This window comes from Dermacentor albipictus, unplaced genomic scaffold, assembly GCF_038994185.2.
Source record: "Dermacentor albipictus isolate Rhodes 1998 colony unplaced genomic scaffold, USDA_Dalb.pri_finalv2 scaffold_15, whole genome shotgun sequence".
In the NCBI taxonomy this organism is placed as follows: domain Eukaryota; kingdom Metazoa; phylum Arthropoda; class Arachnida; order Ixodida; family Ixodidae; genus Dermacentor; species Dermacentor albipictus.
In genome coordinates this window covers 2722005-2734499 of record NW_027225569.1, presented here as the reverse complement: position 1 = coordinate 2734499, position 12495 = coordinate 2722005, and the positions used below count along the sequence as shown (strand labels likewise).

The 12495-nt window shown below is 45.4% G+C and overlaps 1 pseudogene; it reads right to left on the bottom strand.

Annotated features, from left to right (window-relative positions):
• Positions 1-959: 959 nt before the first annotated feature.
• Positions 960-11149, bottom strand: LOC139051890 (uncharacterized; annotated as a pseudogene).
• Positions 11150-12495: the final 1346 nt, after the last annotated feature.

Below are 12495 nucleotides of genomic sequence, written 5' to 3'. Positions count from 1 at the left end.
CCATACGCGAACTTTTTCAGTGCCATAGTTCTTTCTCAACGTCCCGTACCGCTTATTTCCGTGCCCACATTTTCGTCTGCACTTTCGCAAAGCGTGCTTAGCCCCAATATATCATTGAAAAGCTAGCTAGAATTGGGCGCGACTGAGCACCGCCTCCGGGTCCCTTTGTGCTTGCGGCACTTTGCTTCGATACGCGTCCGCCTACGGCGGTTTATATGCATATACCATGTTTCACAACATAATGCCAGGTGCGATTTTTTAAGATTCTTTGATATCTCCCGCGGAATATTGCAAATTCCATGTTCTCAGTTCGCGTAATATGAAAGTTTGTCTGGGATAGTTAGAAGCCATGTTGCCTCACTGACAGTGCTGTAAACACTTATCCTTTTTTTTTCACCTCAGGACCACGACAAACATTCCAAATAAAACCGGGTATGTATGGTTATGAACTGCAGCTGAGATATGCATGCATGCTTGAGCACCAAAATGTTCTAGCCTGGCGTCTTGTTATGCAGACAATCACCAGGGCCGAGTCAGCCAAATTGCAGCAGTCTTGCTACCACAGAAAGGTAAGCATTATTGTCTGTTTGGCTGGCAAACGTATGCACTTATGTCAAGCTTCTGATTGTATTTTGAGCAGCGTTGAGGCAAGGTGAGAGGATATTTCATTGTTTCATGCAGTACTGACACAAGCCAGAACTCTCCAGACATGGAGCTTCTGGAACTGTAAGTACACACTCAATAAGCACGTATGAACTGTGTTATACAGTACACACTACAGATTTGGAAATTTTTGTACCTTTGAAATGATAAACCATACATTTGTGCATCTCAGTATGTTTTCAAGCAGTGTTGGTACAAGGAGAGTACAAAGAATGTCATGTTTCAATACATTTATTTGATGCAGTGCTGATATAAGCAGCCAGAGCCCTGCAGAAGCGCAGCTTCTCACATTGTAAGTAGACACATCCATGCGTAAGTCTATATCATGCTGCAAGTTCAGTGAACTCGCATTTTGTACAATCCAGGTACGACGACACAGTTGACTCGGAGGACGACGACAGCAGGTAAGCATCTACCATCCTTTTTACTGACATTTGCAGGTATTTCGCGGTAAGTGATCGATGTCAGAAAATGCAGAAGTGCATTGTTTGTCACGCAGCCCAGCGCCTGCTCAAGCTGGGTTTTCAAGGAATTGTAGCCCTTCACCAGCTCAAAACCGGGGGCTACCTCCTCCAGCTGAGACTGGTGGGCAATACACGCCGCCGGCCAGGTACACAAGGAAGCAAACTTTGCCATGTAGTCATTTCTTCACTTGTTTTTCTGCTTTTTCTTCTCAAGGCTGTCCAAAGGAACACCTGCCGGAGGGCCACCTTCGTGGTACGTACTTGCAAGTTTCATTCTTCCTAACAAAAGAGAGATTTAAAAAATGGTGTGAAACAATGCAGTTTTCATCATTTTGCAGAAGGAGGAAGAGGACAGACGATAATTTTGAAGATTGCGTCAAGGCGACCCTTGACAAATGTGCTGGCAGCCTTGCAAGCATCACAAGAAAACAAAGGAATGAAGTTGAGTGCGAAGACGACAGTGAGGCCACGGGCCGCTTAGTCGCCGTGAAGCTGCGTGCTTTGCCACCAAGGCAGCGATCGCAAGCTATATTTAATATATCCAAAATTTTGTATGAAGCTGAGCAAGATAGTCTACAGTAAAGTAATTAGCCTTCATTTTGAGGTGAAAAAAGCCTACGTTTGTTTGAACTCAAGAGTATGATGCCTGAATTCATTTTAAAGAACATCTTTTAGAGCCGATGCAGCATTATCCTGCTTGTTTTACCTTCCGTCCTGCACGGTTGACGATCCTTTCTTGCCATGGAACTTTGCCATCCGTGACAGAATATTGTGCCAGTCTGTCGCGCACATCCATAGCAGACCTGCAATACATCGCAGCAGCTCAACATACACTGCATTAAAATGTTGGTTGACGCAGGCTTTCCATATACCTTGCAGAGTGGCAACCTTGTCTACTTGTCCCTCTCATTGCTGGAAGGTCATTGCCGTCTGTCCTCCATGAGCCTGGAGTTTCGTTTCCTTGCCAGTCCTCACTATCGGCATAGCCAGGTGGACTGTAGGCAGATCGTGCTAATGCGCTCTCCATCATGAAGTTATGTAGCACAACACATGCCTTGCAAATATTTTCTGTTGTTTCCTCTGATGCCCTAAAGGGCCTCCTTAATATTCGCCATCTTGCAGCCATTATGCCAAACGAATTTTCAATGACTCGGCGAGCCCGGCCTAAACGGTAGTTGAAAGTTGCTCTCTGCTGGTAGTCCTCACGTCCAGATGGGCTTAACCTGTGCTTCTGCAGTTCTAGAAAGGACAACATGAGGCATATTATTTGAAGGAATTTTGCCACTCCAAATCAATTTAAATTTTAACGAAAAGGTAAAGGAACAATGAAAAATAAAGTAAATCATGGCTGTGTTTGACAACAGCTTTCTGTTCAGAATGGCGCTTTACAAAATGAATTGTGTCACCCAGAATGGCTTCTATCGTATACTTGATTTCACAATAAAGTGAGCTTGGTTACAATAAGTACTACTGCTTTTGAGTAAAAATATGTTGCCGGTTGCTGTAACAGAAAAGAGATTTTAATGTCAACTTCAAGGATCACAAGCAAAACCGTCTCTTTAAATGTGCATAATGCTGTTCGGTCCTATTTGACTAGGGCACTTCACCCAGATATGTGCTCTAAAATGGAAAACAACAGAAAAACTTCCTGGGCAGTAACTTCAATGAGCATCATGCGATTACTGGCTGTAAAATGCATAATGCTATTCATAAACAGGCTCACCACGACGGGCATAGGGACGCATGAGGAATGTTTTCAAAGGGAAGGCTTCATCCCCTACTATCACATAAGGAATGACACCTGCCGACCCGACAGTGTTGGGGGACGGAACACCACACAAGTCTTCGCTGAGGGTTTTGAGCAAATCTGACCGCAAAAATATACCAGAATCCCCTTCACCACCGTAGTGGTAGAGATCAACATATGTGAATCTCAAACAGAGTGGAATAAGAGAAGGAAATCAGTAAGCTAATAATGAGTTCTCATTATTACTCATGCTCTACAGATGCTCATGGTCTACTGCTGCATTTCTTACAGCATTCAGTCTGATTTGCCATTAATGTTTAGCGTTGGTGCAACCAAAAGAGCAAAGCACTGAGGTGTACATGGCTAGAACTAAGTTGAAACCAAGTGCACGGAATATAGTTACTTGTAATGTGCATCACAGCAGGCCAAAAAAACGACACTGAAAGTTTTTTTTTTTTGTACTTAAGATTCCTTGACCCAGAGTTATTTGGGCATTCAATGTTTACTTGTTTGCCGTCAAGGCTCCCAATGCAGTTTGGAAAATTCCAATAGTGTTCCATGTCAAATGCAATCTGAAAAAGACACAAATTTGGCAGCCATTAACTGGCTCAGTAAACAATTTCATGAAAGTGGGGAGCGGGAATAGTGCAACGAAAATTATGCTGACATAAAAATCCTGATTTCTGCTTCCTCTTTGTTCAGGTGAAATAAGTTTCTTTCAGAAGCAATAATAATTTAACGGGTATCAAACATTTTCACATAGGTCTTAAAAGAAAAAAAAATTATAGAAAAATTAATTGAAAGACCTCTGAAGATGCTTGATTTCACTGCGTAATCACAGTACAAAAAGCACAGTAAGACTGACGCAGAGGAGGCACTCAGTGTAGCACTGACCATTCCATTAAACGTGCCCTACATGTCATGGCAACATGTATAATGTTTTAATAAGTTGTGCGGTTCGTTGGAGAAAAGAGATATTTGCTTCCCAAAATGTGTTCCTTCTTAATTCCAGAATAAGGGTTATGTTGAGCTCTCACCGCAGGGTGGAATAAAGAGTAACGTGAATATTATAGTCGTCCATGCAGTGAGCTAGCACTGAACAGCTTTACATTCCTAGGAATGGGGTGGTAAGGTTCATATGAATGTCGCAACACATCATCTGTGGCCTCCATTTTATGTTCTCACACTCCTATGCAGGTGCTGTTCTTTCACAAAACTAATTTCTCTCACCTTTTTCCATTCTATCTCAGTCTGAGGGAAAGGAACGTATGCATCCCACAGATTCTTCCATATTGCAGCTGTGGTTTCTCTTATGAGAACTGAAGCTGTCGATCGGCCAATTAAAAAGTTGTACGACAAGCTGCGGAATGTGTCCCCATTTGCAAGAAACCTGGAAAACAATCACATATGTAATAGAGATTGAGCAGCAATATATCTGACCGGCATATTTTTAAGAAAACAAAACTAAATAAAAATTAAAACAACAAGGTGTCTAGTTGTACTGCATCGAAAGATCAAACTTTTTGTATTTTGCTCTACAAATATGAAAACTGCGGTGGGCCACGTACATTTCCTCTTCCCCTTTGACGAAAGAAAAGACTGCTTCGTCTTGTTGCATGCTCTGCGAACGGCGGAAGAGCAAATTTTTTATCCTGAACATTAAAACCATTATTATCGTGCTTTATGCATTCTTCTAGTCACAACACAACATGCACCTAATAAGCAGTAACTTGCAGTTTCAGCACTTTATACTTGTTTTACTTCACATTTCTGAAACTGGCTCCAAGAAAATGTTTGCATCCGATAAAAACGAGGACCCCACGATTGGTTGTAAATAATGATTCGAAAAATACTCGCTCACGGCGGCGCCTCAAAAGCGGAAGCGTTCTGCTCCATCAGCTCTGGATCATGGGTTGAAATTCCAGTCGCGCGAGACGTAGCCAAAAATAATAATTTCCTTATGCTGTGCGCAGTGTAATTAATCTTCACATGCTAATGAAAACTATCCGTAACAGCGCACCAGACTACATGGAGCAGCTTCAGGAAATAAATTTGCGGTAAGCTGTTAACCATTTTAATTAATTGAACATGATTAGCCATGGACACTCACCGTACTGTTATTGCCAGACGATCGTGGGCCGAAATCGGATCTCTGAATGGAGTCACCTGACGGCTGAGGCTGTGCTCGACGAAGCCCAGCAAAGTGTCGAAGGTGCTGGGAGGCATCCGAAGGTAGCTAAAAGGCGACCGGTAATATGTCAGTTATATCGCGTACGACGAGCACAGACTTTACGAATGCATCATAATGAATGAATGAATGTGTATTGTTTAGTGGCGCAAGGGCCAGGGATGGCCAAAGAGCGCCATGACTAATTATGTGTTGGCTGGGAGGCAGGCGCTTTCTATTAATGCAGTTACCGCAGCAGAAACCTCAGTTAAGAGGCTGTGCTACGGATTTCCTGGTGATATAACATGAAAACTACGTACATCTTTTAAAAATTCGAACAACGACTGATATTTAAAAAGAGGTTCTATACCTATGAACATTTGAGGATGAAGTGGAATTCGCTGCCGATGTGGGAATGGAAAATGCTTTTTCCTATTTGTGTCTAATTCCTTACATTGTATCAGGATGTGAAGCACGGTAAGTGGCTCACCACATTTATCACACGTGGGTGGATCGCAACTGGACAAGAGGTATGCGTGTGTGCTGTATGTGTGTCCTATCCTGAGTCTGCAAAGTGTTACTTCTGTGTGGCGGTTCTTTGATACCGGGGGCCAGTTGCCAAGATACGGCTTGATAACGTGTAGTTTATTTTCTGTTTCCTTGTTCCACAAGCGCTGCCAGAAAGCCCTTAGCTTTTTTCTTATTGATGGCTTGAGGTCCATTACAGGGACAGTCGTGGAAGTGTTGGAACCGTTCGTGTGGACGGATGTGGCTAGCTGGTCAGCCAACACGTTTCCCTCTATCTGTCGGTGCCCCGGCACCCAGCATACGACGATATGCTGCTTGGACGCATAGGTGGTTAGTAATGCTGAGTAAAGAGATACAATGACAGGGTTTTTATATTTTTTGACACTTTTCAAAGCGTTTACCACGCTCAAAGAATCTGTATATATAACTGACTTTTGGATATTAAATTCTTTAATGTGTTTAACGGCAGCCCATATCGCGTAGGCCTCTGCTGTGAAAATACTTGTGCTAGGATTCAATACACCGGAATCCGAAAAGGATGGACCGACCGCTGCTTAAGACACGCCAGAATAACACTTCGATGCGTCTGTAAAGAATTCAGGACAGGAGTATTTGTGCTGCAATTCGAGGAAGTGCATTCGGATATGCGCGACAGGCGCGCGCTTTGTGACAGCTACGAAAGATGTATCACAGTGTATAGGTTGCCACTGCCAGGGCGTGGGCCGTATAACCGGGGGCATAAGGTGGTATTCAAGCAGTGCAACCCTTGTTTCTTCAGCTTTGTCTCTAATACGTAGTGAGAAAGGCTTTCCCACTGTGGGCCGGTTGCGGAAAAGTTGAGAACTGAACAAATCATTTATAGTGGAATACGCGGGGTGCTCACTGTTTGCGTTCACTCTCAGAAAATACATAAAAGACGAATATGTTCTCTGCAGTTGAAGTGACCATTCATCCGATTCAACGTACAGGCTTTCCACTGGGCTTGTTCTGAAGGCGCCTGTGGACAGGCGAATTCCTAAGTGGTGGATAGGGTCTAGCATCTTCAGAGCAGTTGGTGTAGCCGACTGGTAAACTATGGCTCCATAGTCTAGCCGTGTGCGTATGAGGCTTTTATATAGGTTCATGAGACATTTTCTGTCACTGCCCCAGGTTGTGCGTGACAGCACCTTTAAGATATTCATTGTTTTCATACATTTGTTTTCAAGATACTTTATGTGCTGTATAAAGGTTAATTTCGCGTCTAAAATTATGCCTAAAAATTTATGTTCCTTGTTTACAGGCAGACGCTCATCATGCAACACAATTTCAGGATCAGGATGCAGGCCTCTTTTTCTAGAGAAACCGACACAGGAGCTTTTTTGTGGGTTCATTCTGAACCCGTTCTCATCCGCCCATTTGGAGACATTGTTAAGAGCAAGCTGGACCTGTCGCTCGCAGATTGCGAGAGAAGTTGATTGGAATCCTATCTGCACATCGTCAACATATGTTGAATAAAAGATGTTATGTGGTATGTGTAGACGGAGAGAATTCATTTTTACTATAAAGAGCGTGCAGCTGAGCACCCCGCCCTGCGGCACTCCAGTTTCCTGTACAAATTTTCGTGACAGAACGTTGCCCACTCGAACACGGAATGTGCGTTTCGACAGATAAGTTTCGATAACATTGAACATATTACCGTGTATACCTAACTGTGAGAGGTCTCTCAATATCCCAAACCGCCACGTAGTGTCATATGCTTTCTCCATATCTAGGAATATTGATACGAAAAACTGCTTATGAACAAAAGCTTCACGGATACGTGCCTCGATACGTATGAGATGGTCATTGGTGGATCGACCCTCCCGAAACCCGCACTGGTATGGGTCGAGCAATTTGTTTGTTTCGAGGAAGTGTAGTAAGCGACAGTTTACCATTTTTTCGAAAACTTTGCAGAGGCAACTTGTTAATGCTATCGGTCTGTAACTTGATACGGCGGAAGGATCCTTCCCGTGCTTTAGAATTGGGATTACAATAGCCTCCTTCCAAGCAGAGGGGATCTCGCCGGAAAACCATATAACGTTGTAGGGGTAAAGGAGGGTTTTTTGTGTGTCGGGGGGCAGTTGTTTCAACATCTCATATATTATGCGGTCTGAACCTGGGGAGGATGTATTACAACAGTTCAGTGCTGCCTGCAGTTCTGCTATGGAGAAGGGTTCGTTGTACGCCACACTTTTAGCACATTTTCTTTGTAACTTTTGCTGTTCTATTCGCGTTTTGTTCTTTAGGAAGGTTTCGGAGTAGTGCGAGGAGCTCGATATGTGTTCAAAATGTGCACCAACAGAGTTGGCTTGATCTTCCAGGCTTTCTCCGTGGCTATTTACTAAAGGTAAGGAATACGTTTGTTGCCCGTTAACTTTCTTAACTCTATTCCAGACTTTTCTCTCATCTGTGTAAGAGTTAATGCTTGATATAAACTGTGCCCAACTCTCTCGTCTAGCTTGTCGGCGTGTTCTCCTTGCCTGGGATTTGACATGTTTAAAGTTTTCCAGGTTTTCTGCTGTTGGCGAGTCGCGAAGCAGTGCCCACGCTTTGTTCTGGTTCCTCCGCGCTTGCCTACATGCATCGTTCCACCAGGGAACACGCCGCTTAGAACCAGTGCCGCTCGCTTGAGCAATACACTTAGAGGCGGCATCTAGTATAAAAGCTGTAAAATTTGTGACAGCATCATCTATGGCTATACCGGACATCTCAGTCCACGTCATGTGAGTAAGAGCTTGGTACCGTTCCCAGTCGGCTGATTCAACCTTCCACCGGGGGACCTGCGGGAGAAGTTGATCTTGTTCCGTCGTACTTAAGATAATTGGAAAGTGGTCACTGCCATACGGGTTATTAGGCACACTCCATTTAAAATAAGGTAAAAGTGTCGGCGATAAAATGGTAAGATCTATGGCAGAATATGACTTGTTAGCCAGGTTAAAATACGTAGGCTCCTTTGTATTCAAGAGACACGCTCCAGAAGAAGAAAGCAGCTGTTCAATGACGCGACCTCGCGCATCACAGCGTGAATCGCCCCACAAACTACTGTGTGCATTAAAATCACTAAGAATCAAATAGGGCTCCGGGAGCTCATCTAATAATGATTCTATGTCTCGTCTGTGAAGGTGATAATTTGGTGGTATATACAAGGAGCAGATGGTTATCAGTTTATCTGAAAGTACGGCTCGAATGGCCACTGCCTTAAGGGCCGTTTGGAGCTTGAAATGCTGACATGCTATACTTCTGTCAGCAATGATGGCTACACCGCCAGATGATGCGACAGAATCCTCGCAGTCTCTTCGGAAAGTCATGTAATGTCGGAGGAAGTTGGTGTGCTTGGAAGTTAGATGGGTTTCTTGCACACACAGCACTTTAGGATTAAACTTAGAGAGAATTTCTTGGACACCACCTAGGTTTCCTAATAGTCCTCTAACATTCCACTGTATGATGTTTTGCATGTTGAAAAAAAATTGTGCTGTGTGTCTCGAGAGAGAGCAGAATGACGTTACCTTACAGAGCCTTTGTTAGGCCCTGTAATTGGTGTTTTGTCTTTTCTGGAGCGGTCAAGAGAACCTCGCCGCTGATTCGACACTTCCTGCGCCGTTTGGCTTGGACTGGTGTCCATAGCCTCTTGCGAGGCACTGGACACCCGCTCCAGAGAGCGATGTGTGCGTCGCGTAGACTTCCTCTCAAGCGACGAAGTCTTCGTCCCCACCAGGCCGGAGGTCGGCAGGACCCCTGTGGCCTCTGCGGTGCCCTGGCTGCTGCCGGAGCTTGAAGAGGCCACTGGTGTGGACACTTCGAGAGAGGGCAGGGCAGCGTTGGCTGCTCCCACCGTAGGGGCGGGTGGCGCAAGCCTCGGCACGCTAGGCGTGGTCTGGGCTGCCGCCAGAAGCCGTTGTGGTGCCGCCCGCCGCTGCACCACTACAGCGAAAAATGTTTTCAATGTAAATAATGAGGATACCCTTTGTCGTGCTTTACGGAATGATATGTTCTCTTTAAAGTTTACAGTAATTATTTCGTTTTCCTTATTCCAGGCTGGACAAGCTCTGGAGTATGCAGGGTGACTGCCGTCACAGTTCACCCAACGTACCTCATCATTATTGAAGTCATCAGCAGAGTGACCGGTTGTGCCACACTTTGTGCGCATAAGCTGTCCTCGGCAGCTCTGGGATGCGTGACTGAATCTCTGACATTTGAAGCAACGTCGCGGGTTCGGAATGTAGGGTCGAACATTAAGTTTTACATAGCCGGTTTCAAGAGTCTCGGGTAAAGTAGTTGAACTGAAAGTGAGTATTAAATGCTTTGTTGCGATTTCATTGTCTTTTCGTCTGATTTTGATGAGCTGCACATGGATTACGCCTTGGTGCTTCCATCCATCCAGGAGTTCTTCTTCATTCAATGCCATTAGGTCTTCATCTGATACTATGCCTTTGACTGTGTTCATAGTTCGATGCGCGCTGACAGAAACAGGGATGTTACCAAAAGCTACGAGATGTGCGAGTCTGTTGTACGGTTCTTTGTCTTTTAGTTCGAGGAGCAAATCCCCACTTAGCATCTTTGTTACTTTATAGCCAGCTCCAATGGTCTCTTTTAAGCACTTGGCCACAAGGAATGAGGAAATTTCTCTAGCTTTTTTGGATGTTTGTTCACAGTAAAGAACTTGGAATTTCGGGAATATGTCTTTGCTTCTGGGTAAGAACAGCGAGGTTGCGTCGGTGCGTACCCTTTTCGAGGCACGATCGGGTGAAAACGGGTTGGAGGATCCTATGGAGAAAAGTGCGTTCGGCAACGGCGTCTGCCTCCCACCACGGAGCCTAACAAGGGGACGTGGCAGAAAATGTAAACAAGTCTGCACAGCGCCAGCAGTATGCCGTTACTATAACCCAATATGGTATACCCAAGGTAGGACAGCCACACCATGTTAAACCTTGCCGCCAGGAAAAGTGGAAATGAATGGAAAAGATGAGAAGACAGAAAAGATCAAAAGTGGAAGAGAAAGACGAAGATGAGGGTAGAGACAGGAAAAGGCGACTGCCGGTTTCCTCCAGGTGGGTCAGTCTGGAGGTGCCGTCTGTGTGAAGCAGAGGCCAAAGGGGTGTGTTGCCTCTGCCGGGGGGCCTTAAAGGTCCAAACACCCAGCATTGGCTCAACCCCCAGGATCACCTTTTCCCTAGACACGGCTAAGCCGCGCACGGCTACACGCGGGAGGGTCCAACCCTCGTGTGCTCGGGTACGTGGTGGCGCAACACACCAAACGTGGAGGAAGTAAGATCAAAGTATAACAACAAAAGCCTATTCGCTTTTGAGAATGATCCACTTGGGAATAAGTGGCTCAGACATGACTCAGGTTCATGTGTGATGGCGACCGCATCAAAACCTCCAACTCGGACACTCTCCAATCGGCATAGTAACGACGATTCGGCCAAGCTTTGCAGAAGATGCCACAAGGCACAAGAAAGAACCTACCACATCCTCCAGATGTACGAATCCGTCCACGAGCCGCGTTGCTCACGGCATAACTTCATCAGCAATGCCATTATTAACAAGCTTACAAAGCGTCATCCAGATGCTGACATTTCAGGCGAGCGCCTCCTTGTGGCCAAGTGCGGTACCAGGCTTCGGCCTGATATCGTACTTCACCTAAAGAACGAAATCATTCATTCCGGATGTGGCGATCGCTTGGGATGCCAGGACAGATACAATGGAGAAAATGTGCACGCACAAGAGGGACAAATACGAACCTCTTGTGTCCGTTCTGAGCGAGCGCCATCCTCACAAGGTTAAGGTCCTAGGCTTGGCGTTCGGTGCACGTGGTCTGCGGCGCAGCGACTACGCGCCCCGCATCGGACGAGGTGAGCGTCGAGCAACGCAGCGTTCGGCGCGCCAACGAAATGTGCGCCTGAGCAAGCGCCGCACGCCTGAGCCTTCGCCGACGACACCGGCTTTTCTGCGACACAAGCTCCTCAACGCTGTCGCGTTAAAATAAAGGCTAGTATGCTTCGCATCCTGGGCTTAACCTTAGCTAAGCCACAGCCATTTTTTTTTCTCTTGTACTTTGCTTTTTTTCCTTTATCATGTTATCTTATAATTATTACTCTTGTATTTGTGTTTTTTTCTTCTTTGTGTCTCTTCTTTAATCGTTCTTACTTTCCCGCGCGTCACTCCTGTTTCTTTTTTTGTAGCACAATGCTACCAATTCTTCCGGTCCATACATGGCCTCAGCTGGGAAAACAAAGGGCAATCCAACTCTAAGGCTCCCAGCGAAACTAGCCTGGGAGCCAAGCCCAGCCTCAATAGCACTACGGTTAATCCTTCCGTAACCATTACTTTGCATGCAATTCATTCTTGTATCTTGTATTTCTATCGTGTTTCTCCTGTTCGTGTTCCCTCTCTGTCGTCTCTCTTTTTTTGTTTTTCCTTCTTTTTAACCAAGTGGCTGACAAGCATGGAAGCCCGGATTTACGCCACACCGAATCCAAGTCATCACCAATCAAGGAGCCAAGGGAAACCCCGCCGCCTTCACGGACCACGCTGCCCCGCTGGTCATCTTGGCAGTCCAGGCCTTCCTCTACACCCCCCAACTACTAGTTGGGGAAACTGAATAAAAGTGTATCTAGCCAAATGCCTCATCTAATTAGTGACGCGAATGAATGGATTAACGAGATTCCCACTGTCCCTATCTACTACCAGGGGGCCAGGCGAGTGGACCTGCGGTCACAAGGCTCCTGCTTTTTCGGCAAAAAACGTGAGTAAATCCTTTTGCAGATCACGTGAAACTATTCATAAAGCTTCGCTAACATGCCAGGAGCACAGATATATCAAAATTATAAAGATAGGCTCCATATTTTGTGAATAATGAGAAGTTTTTAAATCCCACGTGTAGGGGCTCATACAGGCAATTGCCGGTT